Source organism: Anas acuta, chromosome 3 (genome assembly GCF_963932015.1).
Source record: "Anas acuta chromosome 3, bAnaAcu1.1, whole genome shotgun sequence".
In the NCBI taxonomy this organism is placed as follows: Eukaryota; Metazoa; Chordata; class Aves; order Anseriformes; family Anatidae; genus Anas; species Anas acuta.
Genome location: NC_088981.1, coordinates 33,747,099 through 33,764,977, shown reverse-complemented (window position 1 = coordinate 33,764,977; position 17,879 = coordinate 33,747,099). Strand labels below are relative to the sequence as shown.

At 41.9% G+C, this 17,879-nt stretch overlaps 1 long non-coding RNA gene across 1 annotated transcript; it reads left to right on the top strand.

The window, feature by feature from the left end:
• The first annotated feature begins 1,629 nt into the window (after positions 1 to 1,629).
• On the top strand, positions 1,630 to 14,490 carry LOC137853796 (uncharacterized). Its single transcript, XR_011094712.1, has 3 exons — positions 1,630 to 2,039; positions 2,250 to 2,392; positions 13,411 to 14,490. It is a non-coding gene; the product is annotated as an uncharacterized lncRNA (long non-coding RNA).
• Positions 14,491 to 17,879: the final 3,389 nt, after the last annotated feature.

The following is a 17,879-nucleotide window of genomic DNA, read 5'->3' as shown; positions in this document are numbered from 1 at the left end:
TTTCCAGTCCCAGCTGTACAGGCAGTTAATCTCCTCAGCTGGTAGTGATGGGATCCATTTACCTTCATGACAATTAGGAAAAAAAAGGCAAACATGCAGGTGGGGAAAGACCTAAGGATTTATTTCCAAGGTGGAAGAAGATAAAGAGTTTGAGGGTGATCTGCCAGTGCTGAAGTATTCCTGCAAGTCCAAGCAGAAAGTTGCAAAGATCCCTCCCTCTCTGTGTTGGTCTTTCTGGCATGTGCTCCTGAACCTTTTTCCACTGTGGTCTGTGAGCCAGCTGATTTCACTAATACCGTGTGATAAATGAGCCAGCAGAGCAAAGATTGGGTGATGGACAATAAGTATTAAAGATTTAATTCCTGGCATTCTGTCTCTTGGGTGAGGGCCTCTTGTCTACCAACTTACTAAAACTGACCTGAAAGAATTGATAAGTATCTTCATTACTATACATAGAAAATAAAGTTGTTTTGTTACCATCTCCTCAGAAGAATCAGGCATCCCCATCTTTTGGGGTTCTTTGCCTGCAGCAACCTCTTCTTTTCCTCACATCTGGATTAGTCTGTCCTGCCTTAGTTGGCATAATTATTCTTCATTTGCAGGACTCAGCTCTACTTTTTCTCCTTTTCCTTCCCTTCCCAGAAACATCTGGACTCTTTGTTTTTGCAAAGGTGATGCCACAGTTTAAATAGTGCTAGTACCTGGCAGAGCTCTTCTCTCACCTGGGACACTTCATCCTCCAGGTAAATGCTCTTCTGTCCCTCATTAAACACAGTGCATCCAATTTACCTAGCAGGTTAATCATGGGCTTTGTGCCTCTATTTCTCTTTTTGTGGCTGTGTTGTGGACCAAAAGGCCTTGGCCATGTGGTGAGTTCTGGGGCTGGGTAATGTGCTCTATTCCCCGTGGCCTTCCACCTGGGGGTGCAAAAAGGAATGATGTCTGACTCTCAGGGAAAGCTGTTTTCCAGATTTTGGCTGATGAAATGGCTTCAGCTTTGGACCTCAGCAGTGGTAGAGGCTAAGTGAATCAGCACCAAAGATTTTTCACCGGAAAGCTCTAGAAGCAGCAGCCCAAATCCAATTGAGATGATAATTTTATTTCATAGTTTCTTTCACATTTTTAGCTCTTGTTATCTTCACTAGAAGTCTCTCTGGAACCGTGCCTCTCTTTGTCTTATGACAATGCCTATGTCCATGGTGTACCAGCACACCTTTCCCACCTTTCTTTTGTAGCTCAGCACCTGTAGGCTGGGGCTGAAGATTCACCAGCAAATAGATAGTAGAGCTAAAAATGAGCCCAAAGGTGATCTGAACTGAATCTTTCAAAGCTTTCTTACCATGGTGCTTTAATTCGCTAGCAGATAGCTAAGCACTGGGCCTTTGCGACCTCACCCTGCAGCTAGCTGCTCTCTTAGGCCAGGAGTCTTACACGAGCAGAAACTTAGAAGATTGTCATCTCTTATCTCTCTCCAAACTTTGCCATCAGTTTTGAATGTGACATTTGGTAATGTAGCAACAGTAGAGCGTAGAGAAAAAAAAAAGGAAAAAAAACACACACCCTTTCAGACTCCAGAGGAGAATTGCTCATGCCATTTCCCTTTTGTATCCACTGCTGAGGTATTTGAAAAGAGCAGGAGATAAGTAGCCTTATGACTACTACAGATTAACAGGCTCTGAGGTACCGAACACAGATTGCTGCTGCTGGAAGTATAATGGCTATTGAAATTCACATTTATATAGACATTTCCATGGTGGCACTGCAAAGAGCAGGGTGTATAGAGGGCTACAGACCATAAACGCTGAAGCCATGCTAAATAACACAAGGAGCAAAAGCCTGCTGTTGGGAAGCAGCAGGGCACTGAAGAGTTCCTGCTGTGTAGGAGGCCCTCTCTTACTTCAGGTTATGGACCTTCCTCGGGGACAAAGGATTACCACAGAGAAGGGAATGTGAATCCCTGACCTGCGGCGCTGAGTGACAAACTGCCACGAGGTGTTTTCTGTCCTGCCCCGTCCTCCAAGGCAGCTCACAGGCATAGGGTGAGCAGAGGAGGTTCTGGGGGACAGAAGTACAATGGGGTTTCTCTTACAGTCTTTGTTTCTGCTTATGGTTTGGTTTTCAGAGCTCGTTGCACAAGGATGGGGCCCCATGCAACATGGGCTACAATGAGCCACGTCATCCAAGGTGTGCAGGCAGGTTTTGCACAAGGGTGGTTAAGACAACAAGGACTTTTGCTTTCCTTTCTTTAGCACTGGAGTTTGAGAAGCTCAGAAACAGCTGCACTGGGACTGTACCAGGACAAGATTACTAATTCTCAGCCACAATCTGTGATGGAAATTGTGAAGCAATCTACGTGAGCAAATTCAATTTTTCTGATGTCTTGAGTTGTAAGGTCAGTATTACTGTTCCCATAGTATGGCTGGGGAAATGGATGTCCTGGAAAGAAAAGTGTTTTTCCCAGGGTCACCTAGAAGATCAAGGACAGTCTTGGGAAAATAATATGGATATCTTTCTCCAAGTCTCCGGGTCTAACCCTTCACATGCAATTTCCTGATAAAGACACAAGTCAGTTCTTTTTGTACGTCCTTATGGTGTACAACATCTACATCCACAGCTTCTGGACGCCTCCCAAGCATTTGTAGTGCTTTCCTTCCAGCATCCCTGTGAAGGAAGTACTAGAGTGCTTCTTTAATAGTTGAGGAATAACAGTGCAGGGGGTTTAAGGTTTGTGCTGTTGCCTTGAATGTGTTGAAATCCTAGATTATATAGAAAGCTGAACTGGTATAAATAATGGTTGCACAAGTCCTGCAACAAATCAGTGTAATAACCTGATATTGGATATTTAGATGCAGAAACCTTCATAAGTCTTCTGCCAGGGGAGGGGCCAGACTCTCCATCAAACTTTCATGTTTGTACATCTCCAGGGAATAGAAGTTGCACATAGTTGTTAGCTCTCAATTATATCCACAGTTTTCTCTCCGGCTGCTGCTGTTACTCAGCAGAAAGATGGGATGTTGATTTTCATCTCTTATGTGCTTTTGATTGACTGATCCCAAAGGAAAAGAGGAATAAAAAGCCATGTCTGCAGGCTGCCAAGGAAATGTCCTGGACAGAGACATTTCCCCTTTCCTCCCATCCTCTGACCTTCTATCATCGAAGTGCATTGAGGTTTCTGAGCAAAGGCAAACAATTCCAACTTGTGTAATGGTTTTGTGATATAGTTATCCCATCAGAAAAATGTGTTTTCTGGATCGCATTGGGTGCTTGGTGCTCTAATGGTAGGGGGTGTAGGTCATGACAGAGAAGCATCGGCAGAGATGTGCGAGGGTGGCACTTGAATACCAATGTGACCTGAAGGTCAGAATTGAGGGCTGCTGACAGATTTTGGTTTGTGACAGATTTTGATACCAAATACCTTTATCAAAGAGGTATGTCCTTGCTGCATCGGCGCCATCAACACTCAGGGCAACTTCATTCTGTCAGAGGAACCACAGTTTCCTCTAGATTTGCTAAAATTCAATATCAAACAATTAAAGGTTAAAAATAACTCCACAGCTGGGTCTATTCCTCTCTCTAAGTAAATGTTTACTCTCTTTGTTTCTATGTCAGTGGCACTGGCCAAGTCAACACTCAGATGCATCAGAATGAAACGAGTTATTGCTGCAGCCTCCAGGGTCACACAGAGCCCATGGACATGTGCAAGAAACACATAACTTATTTTTGCTGGAGGGAAAATGCAGAAATGATCCCCAGGTCTTCAAATGGAAGCAGCCAGTCTCATAACAGTTAAGGCTACCGGGCTGTCTTATTAAGGTCAGATCTAGTGTGTCGTGTTGAACGTAATTATTCCACCGCTTATAATTTCAGTACATTTGATTCTGAATATGAAATGAGGCAATTTTCTTCCTGGGGATAAGAGAAATGTGTGCCTTTGCAGAGCATGAGACACAATCACTCTCAGACTGGCCAGCTTTATTTCTTCCTGATGAGGCACTGACTCCCCAGGGAATGAGCCTGAAACAGTATTTTCAGCAGAGAGGGCAAAATACAAAGAAGAAAGTTTTTAGTCTGCTCTCAGGGGTGTTGTGTTTGGATGGTGGCCTGTTGCTAAGTGGCCCCATGGGAACGATTCCCAAAAGGATCATAGTTCTGTGTCCAGGGATTTCATTCCCTTTAGACCTCTTTCATCACTTCATTCAAATCCTAATGCTGAGATTGACCCTGTAGGCTATTAGTTGCCCTCAGCTGCCATTCTTCCTGTTTTAAAAGCAGGGCTGATGGGCTGATAGGAACATTAAAAAAAAAAAAAAAAAAAAAAAAAAAAAAGACTCTTCAGACCTGGCAAATTTTGTCATTAGGTAAGTACAAAATACTCTATTTATTTATTTATTTATTTTTCTTTTTGAAGTGAATGGGATTGGGTTCTTTGTTGCCTTGCACTTTACACTGAAATGTATGCTTGTGCCAAATGCTTATAACATGCTGCCAAATCCAGAGAGTAGCATTTTGTATGTTCTTTGTTCAGGCATGAATGCCTGTGCAAGGTGCAAAGCAAGACTAGCTCAGATGCTACAACAGTCCCAGTCAGAGAATGTTACTAGCAAATGCTGAAATGGGGCAGCACATTTCCTTAGTTCTTCTGCCTCTTGTCTGAAAACAGGATCACTGAAACTGATCGTAATCCTCACCCCACCAAACTGGCATACGTTCAGAAAGCTAAGTATAAAACAGCACTACCTGTGGTCTTGCTCACTTGCACCCTACAAATACAATTTAATTTTTCAAAGCTGAGCCCATATGGGAATTGTAACATTGCCAGTTTATTTCCTCAGTAGTTTTCAGGTGTCCTGTGATCACCTATATCTGAGCACAGAATGGTTGGCAAACAATGCAGTTACAATTAAAATACCCTCTACAACCCATCATTTTCATACCTACTAGGGAATGAAAGGTTTTTGTTACACAGTAGTCCCATATTATTTTTTTTCCCAACTGGTTTATAGTCCTGCAAAATGTTCTGGGTGATGGCAGTGCTGACAGCAGTGTGCCCTCCCTTAAGAATTACTTTCCAAGCAAGAGCTCTGTGTTGTAGCACAGAAGGGGCTGGGGCTTGGGTTATTAAGAAGCAAGATATTCTCAAGGGGACCAGTGGAGGTAGTTGTCGTGGAAGAACTCCTAGGAAGGGTGTATTTCCTCCTTCTGATAGCAGTGTTATCTCCCTCTGGTGTCCTCAGAAGGATGTGTGCATATGGTCTGCCTGGCTGGGTTTGGAGATCCCGATAACAGAGGGTCTTGAATTGTTTGGTGTTGTGGGTCATTATCTTTAGCAAGATGGATCGTTATCTTTATGAAAGGTCATTATCTTTTGGAAAGTGTTCTATGGGATCATAGCCTTTAAGAAGAAGGACCTCACCTGTACAAAGACGCAGCTAGTGCCATCAGTCCCCAGCACCTTCCTGGATGAATCCTGGCCAGATGTGGTTACCCCAGGTGGTGCTGGCCATGGCTATTACAGAGGTTGCAGGATGTCTGTTGTTCTCCTTTCAGCTCCTCCCAGCAGAGACAGGCAGAGGCCTGTTTTGTGGCAAGGCAAAATAAAGGGAGACTTCTGCCCTCACCTCTTCTATCAGTGAGAATGAATAAATTCTGGCAAGGTAGTTATATCCTGCCCCTTCTTGTTGAGCTTGTCCACGCAACAGCAAAGCCTGAATTTGACATTTTATTTTTAGGTTCCTGACCTGAAAGAGCACACATTTTAACTGTAAGTTCATGTGCAAACTCTGGGGCCGCTTCTTCACTCAAACCAGTGTGGAGAAAGGATCTAACTATGCACTAAGAAATGGTGAGGCTGAAGTGAGGAGGCTTGAGGACAGATCTCAGGGTATGGAGAAACTGTCTGAGCTCAGATTGCTGGGATCCTGTGATTTGTGTAAAAATATGGTGTTGAATTACCACTAAATACACGAATAAGTAATGAGGGGATTCACCAAGAGCATTGGTATCTACCAGAGGAGCTTGCTGTTCTTGGCTCAGTCTGTAGCCTCCCTGGGGATCAGCTGGCATTTAATTTTGATCACTGCAGAAAAGGGAGGCTGAATTTGCAACAGTGACTGACTTAGCTGATGTGTGTGAAAATGTTATTAAAATGGGAAAATGTCTCTCCAAATGGGTTTTGCTTTACCGCTTAAAAATCCCATGTAAATCATGCACAAAGGATTTGGAGTGGGGAAAAGTATCAGAGATAATAATAAACTATTAATAGGAACTAGTCAAGTTTCACTCAGTGGGATTAAGACTCAGTCATGTCTCATTTAGAAGTGTAGTATTAAGCCGTCCTTCAGATATGACAAGGTTTATGTTTTTGCTGAGTTGTTTCCAAATGAGGAGGGAAATCTCAATTAATTTAAAATTTTGCCTATTGTCAGTCATGCCTCCATGGGTTTGCTCTCATGTTGGGAGTCCAGACTGATGTCCAAACCTATCCAGCAACAGCAGCAGCAATGGATGTAGGTTTATTGTTGACAAGGGAGTAATATGTACCAAAAAGAGGTGCCCAACATTGGAAATATCGTCTGATGAAGGGTCACTGACAGGAGTGGGGAACTTGTCCGTCCATTCACTAGCATTCACTAATGTTGTGCCAGAAATGGAATTTGAAAAGGTATAGTTCTTCATTCTGAGAAAAACAAGTTTCTTTTTCACTCACATTGGCTGCTGGAAATAAAAGCATAGCTATACATGGAAAAGACTGACTCAGCATCCCTCCAGTCACCTCTGTGCAGAGCAGCTATCAAACTTGATGCCTGTGTCTCAGAAAATGTGGTTCCTCTCTCTTCTTCTATGATTCTGTCCCTTGGCTTGGCAGATCTCATTATTACAAGCCCTTTGTTTCCTGATACCTAGCATTACATATCCTCTGTAGGATTTCAATACTTTAGTTTTACAGCCCATCGAAGCAGCTGAGTCAGGGAGCTCACCCGTAATGTAGCTGGAACATATGGCATGCATGAGTCCTCGCTGGGTCACAACTGGATTCAATGACTTATTTATCTTAGCACAAAACAGATATATTGCTATATTTAGGTACCTCTCACACTGTCCCTTTTCAACTGTGCTATAAATGAACTTCAAATATGTGCAGGCAGTTATTTTGTCCTCCTTAGGTGTCACTTAACAAAATATGGCATCAGCAGAGTTGTGGCCACTTGCTGAAGTATCCCTATTGATGTAATTATCCCAAATATCATGTCATTTAGAGATTTATTGCATTAGGGGGATGGGATCTAATCATCCTCCTCTTGTACAAGAGAAATGTAGCACTTAGACTCAAGATAGTCATTACTATGACTCCAGTCATTACTACCAGAGCAAAATCAACCAGTTAAGGGATTCCTTTAATCAACTTGTCTTCAACATTTGTAGTTTCAAATCAGTTTGCTGGGATTGTCTTTGCTTAGAATGTCTCTTCAGGGTATCCAAAACATCTATCTGAAATGTCTCCAATTATAAGAGAAGCCACTCAGTGTAAGCTCAAATGTCTGCTCTCCTCACAAGTGTACCCTTCATTTTGATTTCCCTAGTCCTTTTCTGTGATGTTGAGAACTCCTTCTCAGTATAGGACTTGGTTGTCATTGTTCCTCCCATGTTCTCCCATGGGAAGCTGGAAGAGGTGGTTCCCAGTAGTGCACGTGCAGACAGAAATTTGGTAAAAAGGAAGAACTTCCTTGGATATATTTTACTGGCAAATTTACCTGGTGTGTGAATTTTTTAGAGAGCACAAATTTTGAATTAATAATAGAACTTGGCTTTGAAAACCCATTTTAGCAATCAATGGGAGGCAGGAATTAGGGATAGACATGAATATTAAGTTATCTAGAAATCTAAATATAACCACACAATTTCAGCTACATAATTTTTGCAACAAACAACTTGTGAATGAACTACAGATCACTTGAATTTTTTAAAGGTTTCCAGATACAATTTCAAATGTTGAATTAATTTCTGGAAAATCTCAAATCAGTGAGCAAACACATCATAAATAGTAAATAGAGTAAAAGATAAACTACATTCAAAAACTTACGTATATTAAATAATTTGCTCAACTCCACTGACACTTAGCAGTCCACCCTTTTTATTCTAGCCCCACGCACTCATACATGTGTGCACATACACACACACACACGCTCATTGGATCACTCACTCTGGATGATTTAGGTCTTGCAACATCTTGTCATTAGTCACAATCATTAGTGACATGGTCATTTTGCTGATCAAGTTGCTTTTCTCTCACGTTTTCTGGTTCTGCATTGTGCACTGCTGTGATTCCTCCGTGTCCTGTAGAGTTAACTTTAAACAAGGAGACTTACGTGCTTCAGTCTTTAGATGGCACCAAAACTGAATGCACTAATTAGGGAAGCTTTATGGTTTCTATTATTTTCCAGTCAGAAACAGGCCTGCTTTCTTTCAGAGATTGTGGAGGTTCACGAGCTCTGATTTGGTAAGGTTTCTATGAGTTCTACATACATGTATATGCTGTTTGTAATGCTAGATCTTATGTTGATTAAAGAGCATCATCTAAATAGAAACAATTGCACTAGCAGCTTTGAAGTGCTCTGTCTGTCAGGAAATTCTGTATGGAATTGAACTACAAGAGTTTGACAACAAAATATAATCAGACTCTTAAAATATAACATTAAATGGTGAGCTTGTCTGATGTTGGTAGAGGTCCTTTCAATTCCTTCCTATTCAAGCGCATGAAGCAATGAAATATTTTCTTTTTATCTCAGGCCATTATTATCTTTAAGGAGTTTGTGTACTGACTTCAAGCTGTCTAGGTGATATTGACTGAAACAAAGAAAACCATGCAATTGCATTTCTAAAGAACCAGTGAGAAATGATATGAAATTAAAATAGATGGAGACATTAAGTGCTCCCCAAGGGCAATGATACTGGTACATAATGGCCAGAGATGTACAAGAGACAAAACTAGGAGTTATTTACTACGTAAATCCTTACAGACAGGCTTCTGATACCTGGAGCTGTGGTGAAGGAGGGTCTGAAATTGCTGCTTTCTTTCAGATCTAATGCTGAGATGGTCATCATCCCCCCAAACTGATCTCTTCCTTGTCCTCAGTCCTTCTCATATTCCAGTGTCTCTTGCTAAATTACTTGTTTCTTTAACACCAGTTGTTAAAGTGCAGTTAGAAGACCAGAGTCCTGGAAAGCTGAAAGACTTCAAAAAGAAAAATTTTCTTCAGGTTCACATTTCTTGAATTGAAATTGAATTACTTACATTATCTTTTATTTATTTATACTGCATTTCTGAGCAGAGCAGTTTTGTGGCTAATGAGCAAGTGACCTAGAAGACTTGAATTCTAAAAAGCTTGAGTTTTACCGCTAAAATCTGGAATCTTAGGCTTGGTTGATGCTAGAATTACTCAGATAAAGAAAATATCTTTTGTGTGTGCAAGGGTGGTGTACTGTCTAATCGCTCTGCCTGTGTCAAGTCGTTGTTTCAGTTAGCCCAGAAGAATGAACCATGTTCCTTTTAAAAAATATTCTAAGAACACATTTAGTAACAATGCTTATGTAGAATGGTAGTAACCCAACTGATCTGCTACAGTACTGGCCTAAGACAACCACTAAAATTTTAGTATTTTAGTAAAATTTTTAGAGTAGCAGCAAGCTCTTTTTTATCTCGGGCGTTACTGCATTGACAAATGCACATGTATTGAAGCTGCTTAGAAAAATCTGTTTTCCCCATGCATTTAAAGGTCTGCTGCAGCCTGTGCCCTCTCCTTTCCTTCCATGGGACAGGTCCAAGGAGCTGCTGAGATCTCCCCCAGCTGAGGTTTAGTGCTTGGACCATATTTTGAACATGTCAGCTTTGGCACTGAAGCTTGCATAGCCTGGTCTATTTTCTCTGACCTGGTCTGCTCATTTTTGCTCATTTCTGCCTCTGTATGGAAGCTGACTGCCCTCTTGGTTGTACTGCAGGGCTGGACCGCTCACTAAGATTCTGAAAAGATAAAGGGGAGGGGGGATGCTAGGAAAGCTGCTTCAGATGCCTTTTGCAGCAAAGCAAGTGTGTGTGACTGTAAGCCTAATAGAAACATTGGAAGCATCAGGGACATGGGTGAATCCCCAAATCCTCTCGGTTTTGAAGTGCACTGTGGCTAGTCCCCTGGTAAGGGATGCTCTGGGAAGTGTCAGACTAACAGCAATGAACCTTCCAAGGTGAATTGTGTTACAGATCTTTTTCTCCCAGCACTGTTCACCAAATGGCTGTACAGGCTGACTAATGCTTCCCCATGAGCGGGCATCCTGGACACATTCTGTAGTATAACAAAGACTTGAAACAACATCACCAGCTCCTTTGTATGCCCTAGAGGTTTTTTTTTTTTTTTTTTTTTGAGTAGATGCTGAGCCCCAGGCAAATACTGACCACAGCCAGGTGTGCTTTCCATGTTTCTCCTTGAAAGGACAGCTCAAGACAGATACTAACCATAAAAGCCTTTATTAAGCTGCTATATCAGTCTGCAAGTTGAGTGGTCAAGCACTGAAACAAGTGTCCGGAGAAGCTGTGGGATCTCCATCCCTAGAAGTTTTAAAGCTCTTCTGGATGAGGCCCTGAGCAACATAATCTACTTTTGAAGCTGACTTTGAGATTGTTATTGGATTAAATAGACTCAAATCCCTCCAACCTGTATTACTCTAAATCTTAAAACTTCTTGTCTGTGTTGACTGTTTTGACTCATCAGCTCTTTTAAATTTCTTCTCTCCCTGGTCCCCCCACCCCGCTTGCCACCCCTCCCTTTAATATAGATAGATAGATAGATAAATAGATATATCCTTAAATGTTAGCTTCTCTGTCCTGAAAAAAAATATAGGTTCCACAGAAAAGCACAGATGACCCAAGTGGAAATTTTAGTAGTACCATTACATCAGAAGAGGGCTTTAATTAGTAGGTCTGAAGTAAAGATAATCAATTCTGCCTGTATCTGTTACTGACACATGAGAGGGATACTAAGCAGATAGAGACCATCATCTGTTAAAGTGAAAGGTGTCTTCTTTAACCTTGCAAGGATCTCACTTCCAACACTTCTCTTCATTCCCTGAGCAGTTTACCTGGGCAATAACTGTGAGGGGAAGAAAAGTGCTTTTTTTCTTGGCCATGGTGTGGAAGAAGGAAGAATTCAGAGAAGTAGAATTGAGGAAGTCAGGAACTATCATATTTAGAATGTGAGTTTTTAATACTTACTTTGCTGGTGAGTTTGTTCTCAGGAACTGCCTTGGCCAGGAAGGAAGAACTTCACTACTAGTGGACTCAGCTGTGATGAACGGCACTGCATTTTGCTCTTGTGCAGAAAGCAAAACAGGAGCAAGGGGACAGGGCTGCAGTCTTACTTCTCCTCTGAAAGATGATTCCTTGCAGTGATGCTGTCACAGGGGGCTGCACAGTGTGACTTTGGATCTGTGCTACCTAAGAAAAAGCCCCCTCTGGTGTGGATGGTGTCTCTGTGAAGGTCCCCGGCCTGCATACTGCACAAACATTGTGGGGAGCTCACCACAAAGATGAAAACTTTGTAGAGAATGGCTTTATCTGTCCTCACTGTCACCAGCCTCCCTGAGAACAGCCTAGCCTGGGGCCAACAGGGAAAAAGTAGTTAAGGACAATATGGTACCACCCCCCCTCACACTGTCTTAGATTATCAGATATTTATTATCCTCTGCTTTCTAAATGATCCTTAATGTTGGACCTCTTGGATTATGAGAGGAACCTCAAAGAGACTGAGAATAATGTGAAAGTGGTGAGGAGAAAATGAAAAGAAAGGCAACCACCGTAACAGAGAAGAGATCCAATTTTCCTAAGTGTCTAAGGGACTTATGAGATCAAATCTCTTGTAGGCTGAAGTCACTGGGGGTGATTCTCATAATTTACCCAATTTAGCAGGAAAAAAATAAAAACAGGATATAAGCTTGGCAATGATTATGCTGTAGGCAAAACAACCTTTACTTGCAAGGTCTCTTGCTAGACTGTCTGTATCCTAACTGGGATGGTGGGTCCCTGGGGAATTCCCCCTCGTACACATCCTTTCTCGGCAGTCAGAGAGCAACTAATGTGCAAGAATGCCTGGAAGGAGAAACTCGTCACAGTTTTTGAGTGACAGCTTGTAAACTGTACAGTCTCCAGTAGAAAGCCTGTCTGCTGGTATTTCAGTTCCCTGATTGGGATTCTGTTTCCCCTGCAGTCTGGCCTCTCCTTGTCTGTTTGTTTTGTTATCGTTTGTATGGAGATCATCAGATGCAAGTACATTTGACATATGGAGATAACAGTCAGGAAAGGAAACAGCATATGGCAGACAATTCATATCCATCAAGATCTGTCATAAAACCATTTTTAGCAATAGAAAAAGAAGGGAGGAAAAAGACAGCAGGTTTGAATTTAAAACAACCACAGTATTCTAACAAACAGGAGGGCCTAGGGCTTGCTTTGCTGAATGACACCACCAGTTCACCGAAGCCAGCAGCAGTTGGCACCCAGTGCTTCAACGGTGGGTTAAAATCCTCTGCAGTTCATTTACCAATTACTTTTTGACCATCACAGCTGGTCAAATTAACGACTGGCCTCAAAGCCTTGACTGAAGCTAACTGTATTGACTGCCTAGCCTGTTGAATTGCTACCTTGGGGTACTTCTGAAGTAAGATGTCCCGTTCATCTCAGGATTGTAGTGTCAAGGGAGAAAGGTGACATGGCATGTGTGCTAAAGGGTGAGCAGACCTGGAGACCCCAGCATGATGTGCATGGTCCAGCTCTCCTTGTGTATCTCATCTGCCTTGTGGCAACATCACATAACAAGCTGGGCAGATGAAATAGTCCAAGTCCTTCCCAGCAGGACACTAACATTGCCTGCTGGAAGGACAGGTAATGTTTGTGTGTCGTAGTCTGAAGTCAATTCATGTGCAAGGGTGCTTGGCTATGCAGCACTGGTGTAGCACCGATAACCTATGTTAAGGTGTGGATGTATTCTAGAAACATGTCATTCGATTTCTTTATCTAAAAAAATAAAAATAAATAAATAAATAAAAAGTTGATTCTTTAATTTAGCTGAATTGAACTGAAAACCCATTTGGCTGGGGCTGGAGAGGAGTGTTTTGAGATGCTCTATCTCGTCCGAATGTGGCTGTATTTAGATGAACTGATTCCTGTATACTGAAGAGTTTTAAAGAATGAGGATGCTTTCCAGGATAGAAAACTCTATATGTCACTAATCTGTGTAACTTATTTATTAGTGATCAACGGCATCTCTTTGGTAAACTATGACCAAAAGGCCAGGGGAACCTGGCTTTTTACCAAAGAAAATGGCCTTTTATTTTCTATTTGTTTTCTTTTTTGTGACCCTGCGGAAGAGTCCTGTGGGATCAAGAGGCTCTTCGAAGAATAAGAAAACCTCTGCGAGGGAGTGTTTACATTGCCCAGCCTAACAAAGGTCTCACAGGCTCAGACACAGTACACCCGATTTGTCAAGAGGAAAGAACAGCCTCAGGCTCCTTCTCATGAAACCGAAATCTGAAAAATGGAAGAGAAATAGCCACAGTATAACACGATACTTTCAGGGAGGATCTTCTCCCAGTGCTTTTTCCTTCTGCTCTTTCACATAACCAGAATGACCAACCCCCTTTCTTCCCTGCCCTTCGTCTTTTTCCCATCTAATATTTGCTCTGCTCCAGGAGAAGAACAGTTGAGCTGTGATGATGGAGTTTGGTGGTATGACATCTCTGGAGGTAAAAATATAGAAAATCTTGTTGGAGGAAGAAATGAAAGCTCTCTGAGATGGAAAAAGCCTGTTTGATGATCCAGGACATGTGGATAAGAATGGAATCGATCAACCTCATCCATGGGTTAAACGTGCTGAGTTGAGAAGAGTTACAAGAGAGAGGAGCTTGGCCAAGTGTATCTTCTACTCCTGTATGGGTGAGCAAGGAGGATGAAATGAAGCCTTTGCCTGGTCTAACAGGGTGTCAAAGTCCAGCCCTGCCCAGAGCTTTGCCACAGTGTCAGAATAAGGAGGTTTTGTTGCTGAGCATGGCAATACATTACAGGTGCCAGCTAGAAGGGTTTAAAATGCAAAATGGCATTTCAATGTTTAAGAATAGCAAGTAATTTGATGGCTGTAATAGAAAAGCTTCCAATCCTTTAGCAATGTGTTCCAGAGCTGCATAACACTGCTGATAAAATTGCCTTTGGATTCCTTGTCTAATATTCCAGCCTTTCTCTCGCTCAGCAAAACACAATAGCTTGCTCTAAGCCTCCCTGGGAGGGCGGCTAACAGCACATTTACTAGACACTTCAAACATTTGATCATATTTCTCCTGAGTGTATTTAATATCTGTTAATGTCAGGAGCCCCAGCCTGATCGAAATACCTGCATTGCCGGGAAAAAATGTTTAATATAAAAGATGACACGGGTAAGCAATCACTTACTGATGTCTTTTGGAAATGGATAGGTGACTACGTAGCCCCCCTCCCCACCCTGCTCTGTTACCACCCTGCTGCTGTGTGCTTCTCTGAATGCATTACAGTGGCTATTCTGAGTATGCAGGAGATGCCAGGAATAGTTTCATGTTTCCTGCCTCATCAAACCAAATTCAATCTGTAAAAAATTAATACACCCAGAAGGAACAGTTAAAAGCATCTCCAATCAATTAATGTTAAAACGGGGGCTAGGAGGCTGATTTGTTAAAGGAAAACCAATCCAGTTCAGAGCTCAAGAGGCTGCTGGGGCAAGAGTACAGTCAACGTCTCGAGCTGTAATGTTTCCAAGGAGGGGAGCAGATAAGATATAAACTGAAGCTATTAATGCATCATCCCCAGCTGTTCACTGCTTCAGGCTTGGAGACCCCAAATAGACCATTTGGGGTTGGCCAAGAAGTTTCAGCAAGGCAAGTCTTCCCAGACTTCGCAGAAGGGAACGGATGGCACATACCCAGCTCTTTGCACTGGCTATTTGCATTTTCTGTCTTTTCTCCCAGAAGCAGCTGGAGTGAGAAATAAAAGGATGCAGCCAACATCCTTGAGGGATCTGCATGCTAACAGCAGCCTTGTGCTTACTACACTGCTCACTCCAGCAACTCAGAAAACAAGTTGATATCCCATCTCTATGGGTTTGCCTTAAGAATCAGAAGTCAAGAAATATGGAAGAGTATTTTTTCTTTTGATTTCTGAACCTTTCCTCCATTCAACATTCTCTTCACTATCACAAGGGCCAGGCTTCAATTTAGTTTGTAATAGAAACAGAGACTCTCATATCATCTCTTGACTCCAGGGCCTGGAGCTTTAAGCTGCAGTTTGAAAGACATGTGGGGGAAGTTGCAAGAAATGGCAGCAAAGATCCTCATGGTGAAATTAAACAGAAATCTCAGTAATTTACACACAAGAGGGCTCAATCTGCAACTCTTGGCTGTCTCTTGTCTGGTGTGCTGGTCCTCATAAAGGTGATGGTATTTTTGATATTTTTTTTTCTCATATGCTGTCAGATTGTTTCCAAGGCATAGAAAAATTCCAAATTATGGCTGAATTCACATTTGAATGAAATCTTTCCGAGCATCTTTTCTTGCTACCTGGCCTCTTAAATATACATGTATATATAAGGTACACAACCAGCTGAAGCCTATTGTCATTATTTTGCCTCTGATTAATGTAGGTCACACTTTTGTTCCTTCCAGCTATTAAGAATTTAGATTCATTTATACTTTAATCCCTTGTCTTTTCCTGTTCCTTTGTTGCTGTGTTACATCCTCACAGTCAGAGAGCATTGAGATAAGTGGTAGAAAAATGGGGAGAGGGAGTTAATGCAGTAATCCAGCTTTGAAATAATAATAAAAAAATGGCCTGAGATAAGTGCTTGAATCCTTCTGCTTACTGAAAGCAGAAGGGAAAGAAAAAAAAAAAAGTGACAGGAGAAACTGAGGCATAGAAATACTCTGCAGCAGGACTCAAGCCAACATCAGGATGGTGTGTTTGAATGCAGTCTTTGTGAGAAAGGCTTAATGAAACTGCATTTCCCAGGCCAGCCTGGGCTAAGAGTGAAGGAGGTTTGCTGAAGGCTCTGACAGGGTTGCATGGCTGTAGGTATATGGTTTGGCTGGTGCTGGAGTTACTCTGTTTGGTGGGTGGCTATGTTCAGAGAGGGCTTCATATGATCACGAGAAGGAAACAGAGAAGCTCATAGCTGCTGAGATGGGAAAGAGACCTACCATGTTTCCCACCTTCCCCATATCCTTCTGTCCAGAACCCCTGTTCCTGAGAAATAACTTCTCTTTGTTCACGAGTCTTTGCCTCTGAAGTTTAGAGCATGTTTTGGGCTTGATCTTTTCTAAGATCTATATTTCTTTTGAAGGAGGGAAGGAAAGGTGCTAGGTGATCTCATCTATGCTCCCTTTTCTCATGACAGTTTGGACTTGATGAGCTTTTGAGGTCACTTCCAAACTGGGCTGTTCTGTGATTCTGTGAAATTTGTAGACACCAGCACTGGCTCTGCCTGCAGTGAGGAAGCATGTGTGCATGGTCATTGACTTCAAAACTAGCATTTTTCTACTTTCTTTTAGGTAGAAGGAAACAGCAACCTTCCCTCCAGTTAAATAAGAGTAAAATGGGTCTGGAGAGAACTCAGGTAAAGCCAATTAAGATATTTTTATATTCACTAAAAGAAGTTTACACAGAAATACAATTATTGGTCTCCTCTGTCAATATCAGGGCACACCGACTCTAGAATGCCCTAGGTTACATATCTAGTTCTTTGCTGTTTGAAAGCCGAAATCAATTTCCCTATGAAATTTTGAAAATAAAATACAGATTTCAGGAGAATTTTTGGACCTCATTTATACCATGTCACAACAGATATACACTGGGTTTTGCTGGAAAGAGAGCATCTTTTTTTCCTTTATGCAGGTCTGGGCAAAGGAAATGATGTTGCTGCAGTCAGGGTATGGGAGACTGCATGACTCAGCCGTGTCCTACACTGAGATATAATAAAACACAGTGTGGTGCAGCTTTAATTTTAATTCAAAATAAATATTTTCATAGGCTACAAAATTCCTCTAATACACTTATCTGGGAGAACACGAAGATTAAAGAAATCCTGTTAATTCCTTTATCTTTCAGATACAGGGCTGAAAACAAAGACATCCAAACCTTGAGTCATTTAGAAGAGGAAGAAGCCAAAATCTCTGCCAGAGGTTTGACTGCTGGGTTTACTCATGGCTTCAGGTAAGCTTCTTTCCCTGGATTGTTTAGCATTTCAGAGGCCCTCTGTGTTCCTCAAGGAGAGCTGTGGATTACAGACATAAAACCTTTGCATAGCTAGCAGCCAAGGCAGAGCAGAGGGAGTACAAACAAGCTAATCCAGGGTGCCTTCCAGTTCTGCATCCTGCCTCTGACCCTGGCCAGCACTACCTGCTTCAGAGGAAGATGTAAGAACCTCACAGCAGGCAGATGCAGGATAATCAATCCTTTCAACCTTGTTCTCAAGCCCCATTAGATCTCATCCTGATCCCTAAATAGTTCGAGGTTGGATTAAGCCTTGAAGTACGGCATTTAATACTCTCTGAAAATTGTTGTTATCATTAACTCCCATGACTCTGGAAACTAATGTTGTCCATAGACAAATATATTTTCATTTTGAATCGTTCTGTGTCCTTGGTCTAGTACGGCAATGAATACATAGGTTTTATCTGTGGTTATTTCCCTGTGATTTTTCTTCACTCTATGTCCCTTCTACAGCCATTACGAAGTAAGGAGTAGGAATAAACTCAGTATACTCTAAAGATGATACATTCCTTCATCACATTACTGTGAAAAAAGGTCTCAGGGGATGAAT